The following is a 17,716-nucleotide window of genomic DNA, read 5'->3' as shown; positions in this document are numbered from 1 at the left end:
AACCTCCGCCCGCGTAGATCGCATTAGTTGACTGTAGCGGTAGAGTATTGTATTTGAATGCCATTGTACGTTTGGTCTGCTTTGTGCTCTTGAGCTGTGGATATATTTCCAATTCCAAAATTTTATTCAGCCACGTAGCCCAAAAATAGCTGCGGAATTGGTCACAGGCTACACAGCGTCACCCCCTCACTACTTTTTCCCCCGGTCTGCAAACGCATGTGATAAATTATTCTCACACCTTCCAAAAACTAGTCAGAATGGATACTGCTTAGTTCACTTAGCTTACTCATACTCCTCACCTGTGTAATCGCTTGCACTATGCTGCTGAAAATGCAATCATATCTGTATAAATCCTACTTTTAAGTTCTTGCCTTATATTATGTTGAAACGCTATATGCATAATATGAGAGCAGGCTTTGCATGTGAGAACTCTTACAGCTAAAAGATGCTCCATTTGCTGTACACCACCGCAGGCTAGTGGCACAGTATCAAGATTATAAATTTGGTAGTTTCTTTTAGGATGTGAGGATGACCACAAAACACAGACGAAAGTGGGCGAATCAGAATTCGAAGAATCAGTAGTAGCGATAGTATGCATAGTAGCAATGCAGGTATGCATATTTTTTTCTTATTGGGATGATTATTTTGCACTTGTGAATGAAGAGTGATGTAATATCCATATGGTGGCATTTTCTTCTTTTTACAGATGCCAGAAAGGACGAGAAATTGCCAGCAATAGATTGTTAGACATACTGGCTTCAGAAGAAAAAAAGAGCGGGCACAAAAAAAGAAAGCGTACAGAACAAAAAAGGCAACTGTCAGCAGCCTACGAAGAAGTGGCCCGTCTTAGCACGACAAACATCAGAATGAAGAGCCTGAAGAGGAGCGAGCGCTAAATAGAGAGCAGAAGTACGATTTCTACACTATTTCGACTAGAGCGTGACCGAGGAGCTGCTGCAAGAAGGACACCATGAGGACAACCAGCAGCTGAGCCTAATCCGCAGTGTGATTTATTTAATCGGTTATTAACATTTCACTACTTCCTTTGCTTTGCGTATCCCTTAAATTTCGCGCTTTGTTTCTTGCCACTTGGTTTTGCCCATTGGGTACGATTAGTTACTCCAACAAAAACCAAACGGTTACGTTTCAGTTGGTCCAATTATGTACATATTTACGATTGGAAATTATCCAGTTGGCACCAATTGGATTTTTCTTTACTGGAACACGACAGAGAGGTAAAACAGAATTTTGAACAAAGGTACGAACACATTTAATGTCCTGAACGTTGGTGATCTTGACGATAGGTACGCACGCATATTCTTCTATCACCTGTTAATAAATACGTAAGCACTTCTATGCCTATACAAAGGGAGCTTTGTCCGTCACGTACCCACGTAAGCTCATACCCACGTACGCAAGCAAAAAAATTTATCTACCCGAGATTCTACTGATCTTCAATATGGTTTCCATAGATAGCTAATCTACTGAAAATGCACATCCAAGTGATGAGACGTATAAGCTTTCGCGTACAATGCAGCGATTTCGCATCAAATTCAGGAGCTGAGTTTTTGCACACGCAGATTTGTTAACGGACACGAAAAATACACTCTGTAGTCGGGGACTACGGATCACTTCTGACGACCTGGGATTCTTTAACGAGCACACAATAACAGTACACCATCATTTGTGCATTTCGCCCACGTCCCAGCAAGAATTACGCAGGTCTTTGCCTCAAGAATGCGTTTGGGCTAAAGCAAGCCATTGCATGAAGAGATATGATGCTTTTTGGTTTGAGAATGCATTTTGAATAAACGTCGGCGGATTTTTAACGCTCTTAGTGGAGTCTACCTTAATGTAGCGGTGTTATTTCCCAAAGCAGGGCTCCAATGTATTCCACCTTGATCATCATGGAGGACAAGTGTTTCTTGTTGTTTCGAAAGAAAAGGAGTGTGCATTCGCTCATGCACAGCCGCATCTTTGTGATATTGGAGATGTTTTGTTATCGTAGCCATTTACCTAAGTTCCGTAAGCAGAGTTCGGCAGTTGTGCTTCCAAGGTCTAGCATGGAATACTCTGAGCATAAGAGTAAAAGAAACAGTGGCAACACGCTTTAGAACCGAAAGAAACAAGAATTTCCGTAGCGGCGGCCGCTCCTGATAATTATCAACGCAACAGGGAAGCTTGTTTTTCGTTACCAACACATGTTGGTGATTTCTACGGCTTGGCAGATATGTAATTCAGCTTCAATGTAGTAATGCTGCGCAGACTAACCTAACGCTTCGCCACTCTTATTGGTTAATAAGCGTTTGGCCACGCGTGTTGCTTAAAATAATGAATGATTTTTTAAATTATTAAATTGCGTCGACCACGATATATGTATGTTTTCTTTCCTCGAAGCCCGAGCTGTTTAGCTTATTCGGGACGGACTTTATTCATGTTTGCCCGGTGAACGACCATCCTTGAAGAAGCTCTAACGATTACCTTCCTGTATTGTCAAAGGTCGGCCGCCATGATTGAATCGCACGTGGCTGTAGAGCTTTCTGCAGTTAAATTGCAGTTTGCGCAACATTGGAATGACACTCTGTTAATTAATAGGTTGCATTGACGTTGCATTGAAATGAGTTTCATTGATCACTGACGAAATCCGCCGCTCTACCGGCCAAGCCTATCTTCCCGCACGTATGTGACGTGCGAAAGGCACGGTGGCAGTATAATTTCATTAATGTTTTGTTAGGTTTATTAGTGACACTGAATCTGTATACTCACTTATATTTATCCTGGAATGCACTGTATTGTACCGAGTGGTATTTGCCATGCTCACAAATGTCATGGTGACGTTAGCAATAGGCCTGCGTAGAAAAAAAATTGGCTTAAGCTTAGTCATGGCAATATTACCATGTAGAGACGTGCATGATCCTCAGAATGCGATTTACTCTTAATGGAAATTAAAACGTTGGAGAGCATTGATGCGGCGATCGCCGATTTACGACGACCTTACAATGACGTGAGCTCCCGGCCAACGTGCGAGAGTTCCTCGTTCTTGTATTTGTGCAGCTCGACCAGTTAGCAGGGCTAGGCATTGCAAAGATGCCTTCGAATGGTATCGAGATACAGGTATGAGACACTAAGACAACAGGTATTCGACGTGAAGATGCGAGATACCAAACGTTTAACGATATCCGATGCAATAATCGATGCAATAGCCTTGAAATCATGTGCATCATGTCTGAGCAGCGTTTCTCCGCCCGCATGACACTCGCAGGCACTGCAATAGCCCGAATGGTTCCGTATTTGCAGTTGTAACGAAGAGTAGCCGCCTGCGCCACAGTACCATCGCCACCGGCATGAGCTCGTGGTTGCTGTCTTTCGCCGAACGCTTGTGACAGCTACCCGTCGCGCCCGTTGCTAATAAATCTCTTAGCAAGTGGTGGACGTGCTGGGTTTCGACCACCCTGGAACTTCGGAGTCGCACTCTACCCCCCATCATGCCCGACGACGCACGCACTCCTCCAGCTCCTCCAACGGCGCCGGCCACCTTCGTTTGTGCCGGTGCCTTGCGTCAGCGAGATCCCCCTATCTTCTCCGGCACAGATGACAAAGACGTTGAAGATTGGATCTCGTCTTATGAGCGAGTGAGTGCCCATAACCAGTGGGACGACGTTACCAAGTTGAGAAACGTCGCATTTTATCTTACGGATGTTGCGAAACTATGGTTTCTAAACCATGAAGCCGACCTCACTTCGTGGTTGGTCTTCAAGACCAACTTTACCCAAGTTTTCGGTCGGCCTGCAGTAAGAAAGCTTCGTGCAGAACAACGTTTGCGCACACGAGCCCAAGAGGCCGGAGAAAACTTCACGAGCTACATTGAGGACATTGTCGACCTTTGCAAACGGGTGAATGCGTCGATGTCAGAGGAGGAGAAGATAAAACATATAATGAAGGGTATTCAGGACGACGCATTTCAAATGTTATTATCGAAGAGTCCTCACACTGTCGCTGAAGTGATAGAATTGTGCCAGAGTTACGACGAGTTGCGCAGGCAACGGCTTCACACCCGACGTCCCACCCCACCCGCCGACTCTCTATCAAGCCTTGGAGTCGACGACAACCATGCTGCTCTATTCGTAAAAATCCAGGAATTCGTTCGCGCAGGGGTCGCCCGCCAGCTATCTTTGATATCTTCTGTCCAGGAACCACCCCCTGCTTTGCATCCTACGATCCGCGACTTCATTCAACAACAAGTCTCTCAAGCCGTTCCTCCAGCCGTTGAGCAGACACCAGTCACGGCTCCTCTCACTTACGCTGAAGCAGTTTCCCGATCTCGTCCACAAACGCCCCTGCCGCCCTCTATGCATCGATCACCGACATTTTTGCCGCCATCTATGCCGCTTCACGACCGCCGGCATTTTCCTCCTATGCCGCTTCCCGACCGACAGCATTTTCCGAATCCTCAACCGCGACTCGGACCTTACCCCCACCAGTGGCGCACCTTCGATGACCGCCCAATATGTTTTGCTTGTGGTGGTGCTGGTCACGTGGCGCGCCATTGTCGTCGTGGCATGCTTCCTCTTCAGAACATCCGGCGAGCGCCACCTTTCTCCGCTCCGTTTTCCTCTTCGCCTTCCAGCCTTCCTACCTCTTCCTTTTCCCCTGACCGCCCAACCGCCTCTACTCGCCGCTCGCCATCTCCCCGTCGTCGCTCGCTTTCTCCGATGCGGCGTCGTCCCGTGTCCACCGAGCAGGAAAACTGATGGCCGCAGTTCCCGAGGCACGAACTGCGTCCACGTCGCAATGCCCAAGTCCTCGTCCCTCTCCAGCCAACGTCATTGAAGTCTCTGTCGAAGGAATCGCCGTCCTGGCACTTGTAGATACAGGAGCCGCCGTATCCGTAATTTCCGCCGAACTCTGCCGCACACTACGAAAGGTTTTGACGCCTCTCTCCGACTTCTCCCTTCGAACCGCGAACGCTCAAAATATAACGCCTCTCGCTGCCTGTACTGCTCGCGTCTTCATTCAAGGTCTACTGTATACCGTCGAATTCGTCGTGCTGCCCACTTGTTCCCATGACATCATATTAGGCTGGGACTTCCTTGCAAATAATAACGCCGTTATTGACTGTTGTCACGCCGAACTCGAACTTTCTGCACTTCCCGACGTCGAGCCTATCGAAAACGACCCTTCCAGTGTTAAACTGTTTGTGTCCGAAGACAATTCCGTCCCTCCACGCTCTTCCCTGCTTGTGCCTGTGTCGTGCGCCGCTATTTCTGATGCCACTGTTCTCTTTACGCCCTCTGAGCTGTTCATTCGCCGCCGATGTTCTCCGCTGCCCTTTGCTCTCCTTACTCTTCGCAATGGCGTCACGAAAATGGTCGTCGACAATCCCACAGCCTGCCCTTTAGCTTTATCTCATGGTGAATGCCTAGGCCTTGTTCAACCGGTCGACACCTTTTGCATCTTTGACACTCCTGCCGTTTCTACTTCTGCGGGCCTTGGCGCACTTACTTGTGACTCTGCGATTGATCAGTCACTCCTCGACGCTTTCCACTGCTCCATCGACGATGGCACGTCATCTTCAGAACGAAGCCAGCTTATTGCTCTCCTGCAGAGGTTCAGCGCTTCTTTCGACAGCCATGCTTCCGGTTTGGGCCGCACATGGACCGTTTTTCACCAGATAGATACCGGCAGTCATGCACCTTTACGGCAGCGCCCTTACCGAGTTTCCGCCTGTGAGCGCCGTGTCATTGACGACCAGGTTGCTGACATGCTCAATCGTGGCGTTGTGCAGCCTTCCAACAGTCCCTGGGCATCACCGGTCGTCCTCGTGAAGAAAAAGGATGGCTCTATTCGATTCTGCGTCGACTACCGACGTCTGAACAAGATAACGCGCAAGGACGTTTACCCGTTACCGCGCATCGACGACGCCCTCGACTGTTTGCAGGGAGCTGAGTTCTTTTCTTCGCTGGATTTACGTTCCGGATACTGGCAAGTCCCCTTGGCACCATCTGATCGACTTAAAACAGCATTTGTAACACCTGATGGATTGTACGAATTCATCGTAATGCCTTTCGGCCTGTGCAACGCCCCAGCCACTTTTGAGAGAATGATGGATAATATTTTACGCGGCCTCAAATGGAACACATGTTTATGCTACCTGGATGACGTCGTTGTCTTTTCTGCTGATTTCCGAACCCATCTCAGCCGTCTCGAGCAAGTTCTCAAATGCCTCACTGACGCGGGACTTCAACTTAACTTAAAGAAATGTCGTTTCGGCGCCCGAAAGCTCACCATTCTTGGCCATGTTGTATCACGAGACGGCGTCCTTCCGGATCCAGCCAAGCTCCGCGCTGTCACCGACTTTCCGCAACCAAAGAAGTTAAAGGAGCTTCAAAGTTTCCTTGGTTTATGCTCATACTTCCGACGTTTCATTCGAAATTTCGCTTCCATAAGTGCACCTCTGACAGCCCTTCTAAGTGGCGACAAAGAACTTTCCGCTTGGTCACCCGCCTGTGATGACGCCTTCACGAAATTACGCCACCTGCTAACCTCGCCACCTATCCTCCGCCACTTCGATCCTGCAGCGCCCACAGAGGTCCACACCGATGCCAGCGGCGTCGGACTTGGCGCCGTACTCGCACAACGAAAAGCGGGCTTTGATGAATATGTCGTTGCCTACGCGAGCCGAACTCTGACGAAGGCCGAGGCTAATTACTCTGTTACAGAGAAAGAGTGTTTAGCCATTATTTGGGCCCTTGGAAAATTCCGTCCTTATTTGTATGGCCACGCTTTCGATGTCGTCACTGACCATCACGCCCTTTGTTGGCTGTCTACCCTTAAAGACCCATCTGGCCGACTTGCTCGCTGGGCCCTTAAGCTACAGGAGTACGACATCCGCGTCCTCTATCGTTTCGGCCGCAAACACACGGACGCTGACGCCCTTTCTCGCTCACCGGTCTCCGCTGACTGCGCTTGCCTATGCGCCCTTGAGCCCACAGTTCCATCTCATGCACTGCGCAACATGCCGTCGGAGCAGCGCAAGGATCCCTGGATCAGTGCTCTCATCAGCGTCCTTTCTGATCCATCCACCTCTTCACCATCTCGCGCTCTTCGCCGCCAGGCTACCCACTTCTGCATTCGCGACGGCCTTCTTTATCGTCGTAATTACCTCTCTGACGGTCGCAAGTGGCTTCTCGTGATACCCCGCCATCTCCGTGACCTTATCTGCGACGCTTTCCACGCAGACCCTCAGTGCGCACATGCCGGCCTCTTCAAGACCTATGCTCGGCTACGCATCCGATTTTATTGGCGCGGCATGTATAACTACGTCAGAAAGTTCATTCGCTCCTGTGCTCAGTGCCAACGCCGAAAATTACCTCCCGGACAAGTCTACCCGTCACAACCCCTTCCCTGCCCTCGTCGGCCCTTTGATCGTGTTGGTATAGACATCTACGGACCGCTACCCTCCACTCCAGCAGGCAACCGCTGGATTATTGTTGCAGTGGATCACTTGACCCGCTATGCTGAAACAGCTGCTCTGCCGACTGCCACCGCCCGCGACGTTGCATCGTTTCTGTTACGACATTTCGTTCTTCGCCACGGTGCCCCTCGCGAACTTCTGAGCGATAGAGGCCGCGCCTTTCTTTCGGAGGCTTTGAAGGCACTACTCGACGAATGCCGAATCGTTCACCGCACCAGTACAGCGTACCATCCGCAAACTAACGGCATGACCGAGCGCTTCAACCGTACTCTTGGCGATATGCTCTCCATGTACGTCGCCTCTGATCATTCAAACTGGGACCAAGTTCTCCCTTTCGTGACGTATGCGTACAATACTGCGACCCAAGCAACTACTGGTTTTTCCCCTTACTTTCTCCTATACGGACGAGAACCTTCTACTACTCTCGATACCATTCTGTCATATACACCTGACGCCTCCGAAAGTACTCCGCTGTCTGAAGCTGCTCGTCATGCCGAGGAATGCCGTCAGCTTGCCCGCTCTTTTTCCACCGAGGACCAGTGGCAGCAGCAATCCCGTCAACCTGCCGGCCGTTCTGCACCAACTTTTTTGCCTGGCTCTCTCGTATGGCTTCGGGTACCCGCTACTACACCCGGCCTCTCCTCAAAACTTGTCGCAAAGTACCTAGGACCCTACCGCGTTCTCGAGCAAACGTCCTCCGTCAATTACATCGTAGAGCCCCTCACGCCATCGACGGACCTACGCCATCGCGGCCGCGAACTTGTCCACGTCTCTCGCATTAAGCCGTACTACGACCCAATAGTAGTCTCTTCGCCTTAAGCCGCCAGGATGGCGCCTTTTTCTGCGGAGGGCGATTGTAACGAAGAAGAGTAGCCGCCTGCGCCACAGTACCATCGCCACCGGCATGAGCTCGTGGTTGCTGTCTTTCGCCGAACGCTTGTGACAGCTACCCGTCGCGCCCGTTGCTAATAAATCTCTTAGCACAGTCCTTGTTATGACCGCTGACTCGACAGGGATTTGACGTTATGCCTCCACTAAATCTATCTTGCTGAATATTACCGTTCTAGATGCATTGGCTGCGAAGTCAAGTATGTGAGGGAGTGGATAGCTATCAGGGACGGTGAGCGCGTGGAGCGCATGGTTGTCGCCGCACGGGCGCCAATTCCCTGGGTCACACTTTCGTATTATGCAGAGAGCTGACGACAAACTGCTCTACGAAATCTAGCGAAGACGCGGCGATGTCATCAAGGTAGCAGATACATCATTTTCCTCCTGTAGTCCCCAACGATTGTGTCCTTCATACATTCGAAACTAGCGGGCGCGTTGCAGAGCCCAAATAGCATTACGGTAGATTCCTACAAGCTGTCGGGCGCGACAAAAGTTGCCTTCTTACAGTTATCTTCGGCCATCGCCGGGGCGAAAATCCAAAGATCCAAAGCCTAAGTCCAAAGTCCTCCCCTTGTAATGAGTCGAGAGCGTAATCTGTCCGAGGCAGCGGATAGACATGTTTATGAATGATCTTATTGAGTCGATGGTAATCCACACAGAGGCGTACTGACCCGTCCGTCTTGCGTACTAATACTACAGGAGACGCCCAAAGACTGTGGGTAGCGCGAATAACGCCACGGTGCAGCATATCGTCGACTCACTCGTTAATTATCTGTCCCTTAGCTGCTGACACGTGGTATCGTCGCTGGCGTGATGAGGATGGGCCCCAGTGTGGACGCTGTGAGGGATGGTCGCCTTACGCCCTAGGGATGGTTGGTCGCAATCAAACAATGAGCGAAAATTCTGAAGAAGTGAGAGGACTTGCTGGCGATACGGAGGTGGCAGACCGGCGTCCAAGACAGATTCAAGAATGTTCACGACGACGAGGGTGACAATGATGCTGATGATTATGATAATGATGATGATGGGCACAGCAAGGAAGAAGTGAGGGCGTCGAGTTGATAACAGGCCGTGTCGTTGGAAGTATCGATAATGTGAAGCGGGTCAAGGGGCTGAACACGACCTAGTGATTTTCCTCGAAGTATGGTCACAGGGCATTGAGACGGGTTACGCACAAGCATATCGGATAATCAAAACACGGTGTTGAGGACAGCAAACGGGAGTGGTAGAACCCTGCGATGTACAAAAAAATGCGTCTGGCGTGTTGGACTAAGAGATGTGCACAAGAACCGACATTTCTAGTGGTGTGCCCGTATGAGATATAACGGTGAGCTTGGCGGCTTTATCTTTAGAACGGTCAGGCAGTGGTGCAATGGCAAGAGGGAAAAGCGCCACTTTGGCCCGGGCACAGTCGATGATGGCACAATGGTGAGACAAGAAGTCCCAGCCGAGAATGCTGTCATGTGCACATGAAGACAGCACAAAAAAGTTAACATATACAGTGCCGTCAATGACCACCCTTGCGTTACATTGAGAAAGCGGTTTTGTATGCTGCGCAGTCGTGGTACGTAGAAGCATACCAAACAACGGCGTTGTGACCTTGAGGTGGTTACGACAAAGCTTCTAGTCTATGAACGAAACGGCAGCGCCAGTATCAATTAGCACAGATGCGGCGGTTCCTTCGACCAGAACGTCCAATAAATTGCGTGGCGACTGGGCAGGCCTTGTAGAAGTCGCGAAGCTTGCCGTTCATGCCGGCAGAACTGCAGCAACTAGTTTCCCTCGCTATGTGACTGGTGGAGAGTTAAGGTGGAAAACGAGTGACGACACGGTGACGGAGAACAATGGGTGCCGACAGGGCGTCGAGGAGGCGGCGAAAACTCTGGCTTGCGATGCATGGCATGCCAGGTAGCGCCGTGAGAACAGCCATATCTAGGCGTTGCGACAGCAGGGCTAGCAGGTGGCATGCGACGATCGCAGAAGCGCACGAAATGGCCGGCGAAACCGCAAGCGACACCCATGGGCTGGTTGTTGCGTGTGCGCCAAGCTTTCTGAACTGTTCTTCGAGGCGTAATTGGAGTCGACGGGGGAAGTGGCAGAGCTTGAGGTCGCATTGACGCAGGGAATGCGAATGTCGGCGGCGCAGGTCGCGCTGCGACTGCGGCATAGTTCAGGGGTGCAGCCAGGGAAGGACATGGTTGAGACAGAGGTAGTGAGTCAGCAAGTTCCGCGTGAACGGCCCACCTAATGGGAGCAACCAGAGAGGTGTCGGATGTAGAGATCGCTGAGAGGCAGCATGGACAGATGGCGCGCCACCGCTTCACGAATGAAATCCTTAATCAGAGGGGAGAGCGATTGTGCGGGCGAGGAGTTCGAGGGAAGCGTGAGGCCCAAGAGAGTGTCGCCAGGTGCACCAGCGCTGCGCACGACGACCCTTTGTCGAAGCAGCCCATCGCAGCTGTGGCACAGAGCGACGACAGCAGCGACAGAAATAGGGTTTCCTGCTAGAAGCATTTGAAATGCGTCGTCCTCGATACCCTCGAGGATATGCTTCACCTTGTCCTCTTCAGTCGTGGTAGAATGGACGTGGGCGCTAATATCCACGACATCCTCTATCTACCTTGTGTAAGTCTCGCCGGGCTGTTGAGAGTGCTGGCGTAAACGCTCTTCAGAACATAGTTTTCGCAAGGCCGGTTGGCCGAAGACTTCCGCGAATGCTGTCTTGAAAGCGGACCAGGTTTGTAGTTCCCTCTCATTATTGTAGAAACGGAGGTTCGCAACGTCAGCAAGATAGAAGATTACGGTACGTACCTTCGTCGGGTCATCCACTTGTTGTGATCACTGACGGGCTGTGTTAGGAATGGCCTGCCTAGGTGGCAACATTTTCTCAGCCAGCTGCAGCTGCGAGCGTTGCGATCTTCCCCGAAGTAAACCATGGAAGCCTACCCCAATTGCCGCGGTGACTCGTTTCGTAGAGACCCTGAGGTGGCGCGTGAACAACCCCTCGGCGCCGCTATGACTAAACGCGATCGGCGGATCAACTATTGTCGGTGAAATGGGCAGCGCCTTCACGGTTCGACTGAAGCAGGAGGATCTCCTGGAAGGAGATGCCTTGCGGTGCCTTTTCACGGGCCTTTGAAGACGCCAGACAATGGACAGCGACGGAGGCCACTGTGCGAGGTCCGCTCTGAAATTTAGAGGCACCGGACAAGGGACAACCGGTGGCCACGGTGCCTGGTCAGCTCGGGGAACCAACGTGCCTTTCAATACTCAAGATAATGGGCAAGCGGCGGGTCGACTGCATTGACGTTTGACGCTGCTAATGGGCAGTGAAAACTGTGCGTACGTGTGTGTGTAAACCGTCCCGCAGAGAGGCGGCTTGTTTGCGATGACGTCGAACGCTTTGCCTCAACTATGGATCTAGGGAACACGAAGTGTTTAAAAACGGCTGTTCGTCGGCTGCTAGACGTGCTCGTCGTCGTGCTCTGTACTCGTGAGCTGTGTGCTCGTTTGCTGTATGCTTCGTCTTGCGGGCGCCATTTGGGAGTCACGCTAGACTGTGTAAATGAATCCCATGTTCAAATGTAAATACTGTAAATAAATCCTGCCCGCCTAAGTCCCGACGAAGACTCAAGGTCCTCCCTACAACTACGACCACCAAATCTTACAGCTCATAGCTAGAGAGCCAATCTTCCGCGTCAGTCTTACTTGATCCACTAAAGACAGGAAGGTCCCGCTGCCGCTGGTCTGTGCCACAAATTATAGGAGCGGCGGATGCCCCTGGGGGATTGTTTGGTAACCTCGATCATAGTAGCGGCTGGAGCAGTTGGCAACCTTCGACTGCGAAGTTCCAGGGTGAAGTCGGGGATTGCAGCACCTTCTACCAAATGTCGTATGACGATTTATTATAAGACACTACCGTCTCACACAACGGCGGTTGCACCGGCAGTGCGCGAACTTGGTTTGGTGCCTACGGATATGGCTCAACCGACTACAGGGGATAGGCCTTGAATCGGGCGGCAGTAGGTCGGAAGGGAAGAATACTTAAATATAATTTTGTAATTTGTAAATCATATTGAATGAATACTAATCATTACTATCAATTTTCAGGCTGTAATATTTTAAAATTTGAAATTAATATTTTTGTGTTCATAATGAGGAAAGTAAAACAATAAAATTAACATGGCATTCTCTTCGTTTCACTTACAAAATAAATATCACATCAAATACGTTCCTATTGCAGTGTCCTAGTGCCGACTCCCAAAGAGACACTGTAACAGGGAGCGTAATGCCCAATCCAAGTTGGCGAAGGGCACCTTCTAGAAGTCGTTTTGTGAGCACGTCGAACTTACGACACTCTATAAAGAAATGTTCCACAGTTTTAGGTTAATTTCAATAGAAACAATGAAGGGAACGTGCCGAACCAGACCCGTCAGGATAAATATTAAGCATTGCTAGCCGGGAACGCGCTCTCGCGAATGAAACTTCAAATTTTCTTGTTGAACACCAGCTGCTGTGACAAGGAACTATAAAGTGTTGGAAATCGGTGTTATTTAATACACATACTTTATCATGTTCTTTTCGAACGCAAAATTTTCTAAATCTTTCAACCGTAATGTATGCCGAAGGTTTCAGGATCCTCTTTCAGGACCTCTAAGAGATGCCGCCGCTAGTGGATCTGCTGACTCATTTAAAGTGAGTCCCATTTTTCCAGGTACCCATACCAAATAAATGAGGCGTAAATGTTGGGGGATAGATGAATAATGAATTCTTGGAGGATAGTAGATGAATTTGGCACTGTTAGAGCAGCACAAACGGATAAGGAGTCGGTTATAATTATGGCTGAATAAATAGATGGGGGAAGTTTTCGTTGAGCTAAAATGATAGCCAATAACTCTGCCTGAAATATTCGTGCAAAGTCGGGCAATCGAACAAAGAAAGACCAATTTAATGATGGTGAAAAATGCCCACTCCTGCCTTCTCTTCACTGACAGAAGGATTTGTGGCTACTAGTTTATTTATAGGGAGGTTCTCAAGGTGGACGTCTAACGCTGATCGCGCTCACAGCGACAGACGCAAGAGCGTTCCCTTCTTCTTCACTACAAGAGTAATATTTCGTAAGTTTCTGTCATAAAAAAGCATAGCGACTTACCAATCCGTGGAAGAAAGATTTCTGTAGAAAAATACCTTCATTATCTCATGTGCACCGTTTTCGCTGGGCTTGAAAGCAGCTGTTACGCATAGTGTTTGATTGAGCCCCGAAGGGGGATTGTAATTCCGTTTTATCATTTCAAAGTCGAGGGGCCGGTTGAAAAACTGAAATTATGTAAAATATATTGTAGATTCGGTGAACAGTCACTACTTATTATTTATATACACAGACGTGCATTGCTCCGAAGAAATTTGTGTTGACATGTTTCAAACTGCTGCACAATATCTTTCGTAAGCTGACAGTCGTACGAAGAAGGTAAACGATGGGTTTTTTTACCAATAGCTATACATGGCTTTTTCAATAAAGACTAAGACTGGTGCTATGAATTACTTACTTCTGAAAAATTATTCATCAGCCCGTTTAAGCCTTTTATTGCAATTATATGGATGCCGCAGGCGCATTTCTGCCGTCGGCGTCACTGTCGTTCTGAGGTACTGTCTAAAGTCCAAGGGCGATAAAATCGTAGCCCCTCGCTGTGTGCTATATGTGCGAGTGAAAGCCTGCGAGCGGAGGGGCTCGATCTCGCGCATGCAAGCGAGGAAAGGGGGTAGGAGCGCGCCGTCTTCCTTCGCGCACAAGGAACCGAGGCGAGGGTAAAGAGGGCAGCGCGTTCTACTCCTGGTGGGCGGGGCGGCAACGCGCGCCCGCCTGGGCCGCTGTATTTTCAAAGCCATCTGCGCCTGGAACAGAGACCGCAGCGCGCTGTGTTTTAGTGCGCGTTGTTACGAGACGCACGGATGCGAGGACTTACGGAGTCGCCATCTGTCAGAAGCGCCTCCGTTGCGTAGCATGAGGGATCATGCAGCGGCGCCAGGGTTGCCAGATTTGGCTGCTTTGCGCGAAATTCGCTAGTTCTTGAGGCTGTTGGCGGGAAGAAAATGCCTTGGCTACTTGGCTACATTTTTGGCTACTTTTGAAATAGCTTGACTATCGAAAAAAATTGGATAAAAACTTGTGTAGCTCAAATTATGCAGCAACATTAGCAAATATTCAGGCCAGCGCACGACCACGCCACTTCAAATATTTTCAAGCTGGTCCACCGTCATCGTCAGTCTGACTAAGGCGCTTTCATTTCATGCAAAATATTTCGCACTAGTGACTTCGCAGAGTGTTCTATCTTCGTATTGACGTTCCGCGTCAGGCCTGCTACACATTGGGCCTCTTGGATTTTCCGAGTTCTAGCAGCCCGCTGGCCGCCAGACGGCAGCCAGCTAATTCCGGTCCTGATAGGAAGTCACGTGAGCTGTCATCCCAAGACAATCCGAAGCTGCCCGAAGTTTGCGAAATCGAACATTCGGACAGCTGGCCGCGGGATAAACGTAAACATGCTACCAGCATGGCAGCGGCCAGTGTGACCGGCGCGCTCTCGGCGTAGTCGGTCAATTTATGCGTTGCCAGCTTGAAAGTATACAGTTGCATTCAGCGATACGATCACTTTTGCGAGATTTCGTGCGACTGGGCATCTCACTTTGCACAGCGTAACAAACGGCCTGCGACGCGTCCGCTGCCATGACGCGAAATCGCACGTAAATAATCGCGAAAGCGATCGCACGAGAATGCCTCAAGGAGGTCCGCCACGGGCAACATTTGAAGTCATTTGACAAGACACGAAAAAGCAGGTACGGCTTGACAGGAAGTTTTGGCTCGGGCCCAACTCCAACGCGGCCTATTCAATAACATGTAAAACGCAAAAACGTTTTCCTGGATAACCCCTGGGTCGATTTTAATGAAATATGTTGCATTTGAGAGAGCAAGTTAAATCCTAGTGACTGTTGGAAGCGGAATTTCCATTTAGGTCCTAAATTTCGTTAAAATGATTTTCAAAAATTCCAACGTTTGGAAAACAGAAGCACAAAGTTTACAAATTAATAACTATGCATCAAGAAAAGGTATCACGGTTTTGTAAACGGCACCCATTGGATCACTCAAAGCGGACAAATTCAATATGTCATGTTATATCTGACGTGAATTTGTTACGTTGTGTACGAGGGTTCTGCAAAATCTATATTGCCATATAATTGAATATTGGCACAAAATGATTTATTTATTTATTTATTTATTTATTTATTTATTTATTGTCATACTCTCAAGGCCCGGAGGCATTACAGAGAGGAGTGGTGATTATTACAAACATATTCGTTAACAATATTCTTGAAGTTTCTGGCGTCAGAAATGGCAGTGATGGAGGCAGGGAGGCGGTTCCAGTCATTCGTCGTTCTTGGTATAAAGGAATCAAAATAAACGTTGGTGCGACAAGTTGGAACTTCAACCTTAAAACGATGATCCGTGCGTGACGATATGTATGATGGCGGGGAGATTAGTTCATCCTTAAGTGTTTCGTTAGAGTAATAAATCTTGTGAAAAAGGCATAGGCGAAAGTATTTACGACGTAATTCTAGGTTAGGCAAGTCAAGGGTTAGCTTCATTGATGAGACACTTGCATGACGAGAATAATTCGAAAGAATAAAACGAGCAGCTCGGTTTTGAATGGATTCGATGGTGTTTTTTAGCTTTAGAGTAGAAGGGTCGAAAATGGAGCGTGCATATTCAAGTTTAGGCCTCACTAAGGATTTGTACAGAAATAACTTGACAGCTGCAGTTGCTGACGAAAAATTACGCCGTAAAAACCCAAGCATGCGATTAGCGTTACCGTAAATGTAATTTATATGAATGTTCCACGTACGATTGTGCGTAATGTAGATACCAAGATATCTATATGATGATACATTTTCTACAGGTATGTTGTTAATATTGTACGTAGGAAGGGTGGCATTTCTTACAACACGGGACACACGCATCGCCTTACATTTATTAGAATTGAGCTTCATTTGGGATCTAACACACCATGATGTTACTATGCCAATGTCTAATTGAAGAGTATCGCAGTCGCCAGAGTTAGAAATGACACGACAGAGAACACAGTCATCGGCGAATAACTTAATTGATGATTTAATTTGGTCTGGGAGGTCACTAATATAAATTAAGAATAATAATGGTCCTAGAACCGAGCCTTGCGGTACACCGGAGGTTACTCGACCAGTGGAAGAGAAGTATTCGTTAGCATAAACAAATTGGGAACGGTTAGACAAAAAACACTTGATCCAAGCAAGCACGTTAGCATCAATGTTGAGGTTACCTAATTTAGTTAAAAGTAATTCGTGTGAAACAGTATCGAATGCTTTGGCGAAGTCTAAAAAAATGCAGTCAATAATAACGTTAGCATCCATCGCCTGGAATAAATCATTAGTGAATGACAAAAGCTGTGTTTCGCAGGAATAGTGTTTTCTAAATCCATGTTGGTAGGGGGTGAAAAATAAGTTTGACTCAAGAAATGAAACCAGGTGTGAGTAAATTATGTGCTCCATTAATTTGCAGGGAACGCTGGTTATGGATATAGGTCTGTAATTAAGTGGGAAGTACCGACTGCCAGACTTGTGTACGGGAATCAACATCCCTGCCTTCCAATCATTCGGAAGGATGGTGGTTTGAAGTGACTGAGCAAATATTTCGCTCAGTATTATAGATGAATAAGTAATAGTTCCCTTAAGAAATTTCGTGTTGATACCATCTACTCCACTGCATGCAGAAACTTCTGAGGTCTGTATCAACTTTACAACGCCATCAAAGTCAATGGTAATAGAAAGCATTGGAAAATAATGTACATCAGAAAAAACAGCGCTTGCGCACAGCACAGGATCCGAAAATTCAAATTCAAATTACGCGCGCCAGCCGCCTCCTGCGTCCGTCCAGTTGTTTACCGCTGCCTGCAAAAGATAGCGGCAGTGAAGCGGGCAACACGGGCTCGCAAGGCACGCGCAATCGGAGCAGCGTGTCATCAGCCCGGGACACGAGGGAAAAAGGAGAGGTGCGGGTCTCTTGCGAAAAAACTGTGGACGTTCCTGTGAGGCTCTTGTTTAGCTGTTTGTTGGGCACAAGTTCGCCAAAGGTAGAGTGATTAAAGCACCATCACTCAGCTGTGCGTTACAATATTTTAAAATTCATATGTAAGAGGTCAAGTTTGTCTGCTTTAGATGTACTGTCAGATGCAATTCACATAATTGTGATATAATTGTCCATTGCTGAGTTACAGAGTTCTAAACATGATAGTTTCGGTTTCTGAAAATTTTGGATTTTCGCCTATT

General features: G+C 48.5%; 1 protein-coding gene and 1 long non-coding RNA gene across 3 annotated transcripts in view; one reads left to right on the top strand and one right to left on the bottom strand.

Annotated features, from left to right (window-relative positions):
- Nucleotides 1-17,716, top strand: part of LOC129382712 (uncharacterized) — a 216,534-nt gene that overhangs the window by 79,771 nt on the left and 119,047 nt on the right. The window lies entirely within an intron of this gene.
- Nucleotides 1-17,716, bottom strand: part of LOC140218849 (uncharacterized) — a 70,721-nt gene that overhangs the window by 26,849 nt on the left and 26,156 nt on the right. Inside the window, exons 2-3 of one of the 2 annotated variants that reach the window (XR_011895039.1) lie at nt 13,515-13,678; nt 2,767-2,849 (exon numbers count right to left, since the gene is read on the bottom strand). This is a non-coding gene — a long non-coding RNA (uncharacterized lncRNA). The remainder of the gene's footprint in view (nt 1-2,766; nt 2,850-13,514; nt 13,679-17,716) is intronic. The other variant, XR_011895040.1, reaches the window with a different exon arrangement.

Source organism: Dermacentor andersoni, chromosome 6 (genome assembly GCF_023375885.2).
Source record: "Dermacentor andersoni chromosome 6, qqDerAnde1_hic_scaffold, whole genome shotgun sequence".
Lineage (NCBI taxonomy): Eukaryota > Metazoa > Arthropoda > Arachnida > Ixodida > Ixodidae > Dermacentor > Dermacentor andersoni.
Note: the sequence above shows the minus strand (reverse complement) of the source record. Positions and strands in the feature narration are given on the sequence as shown.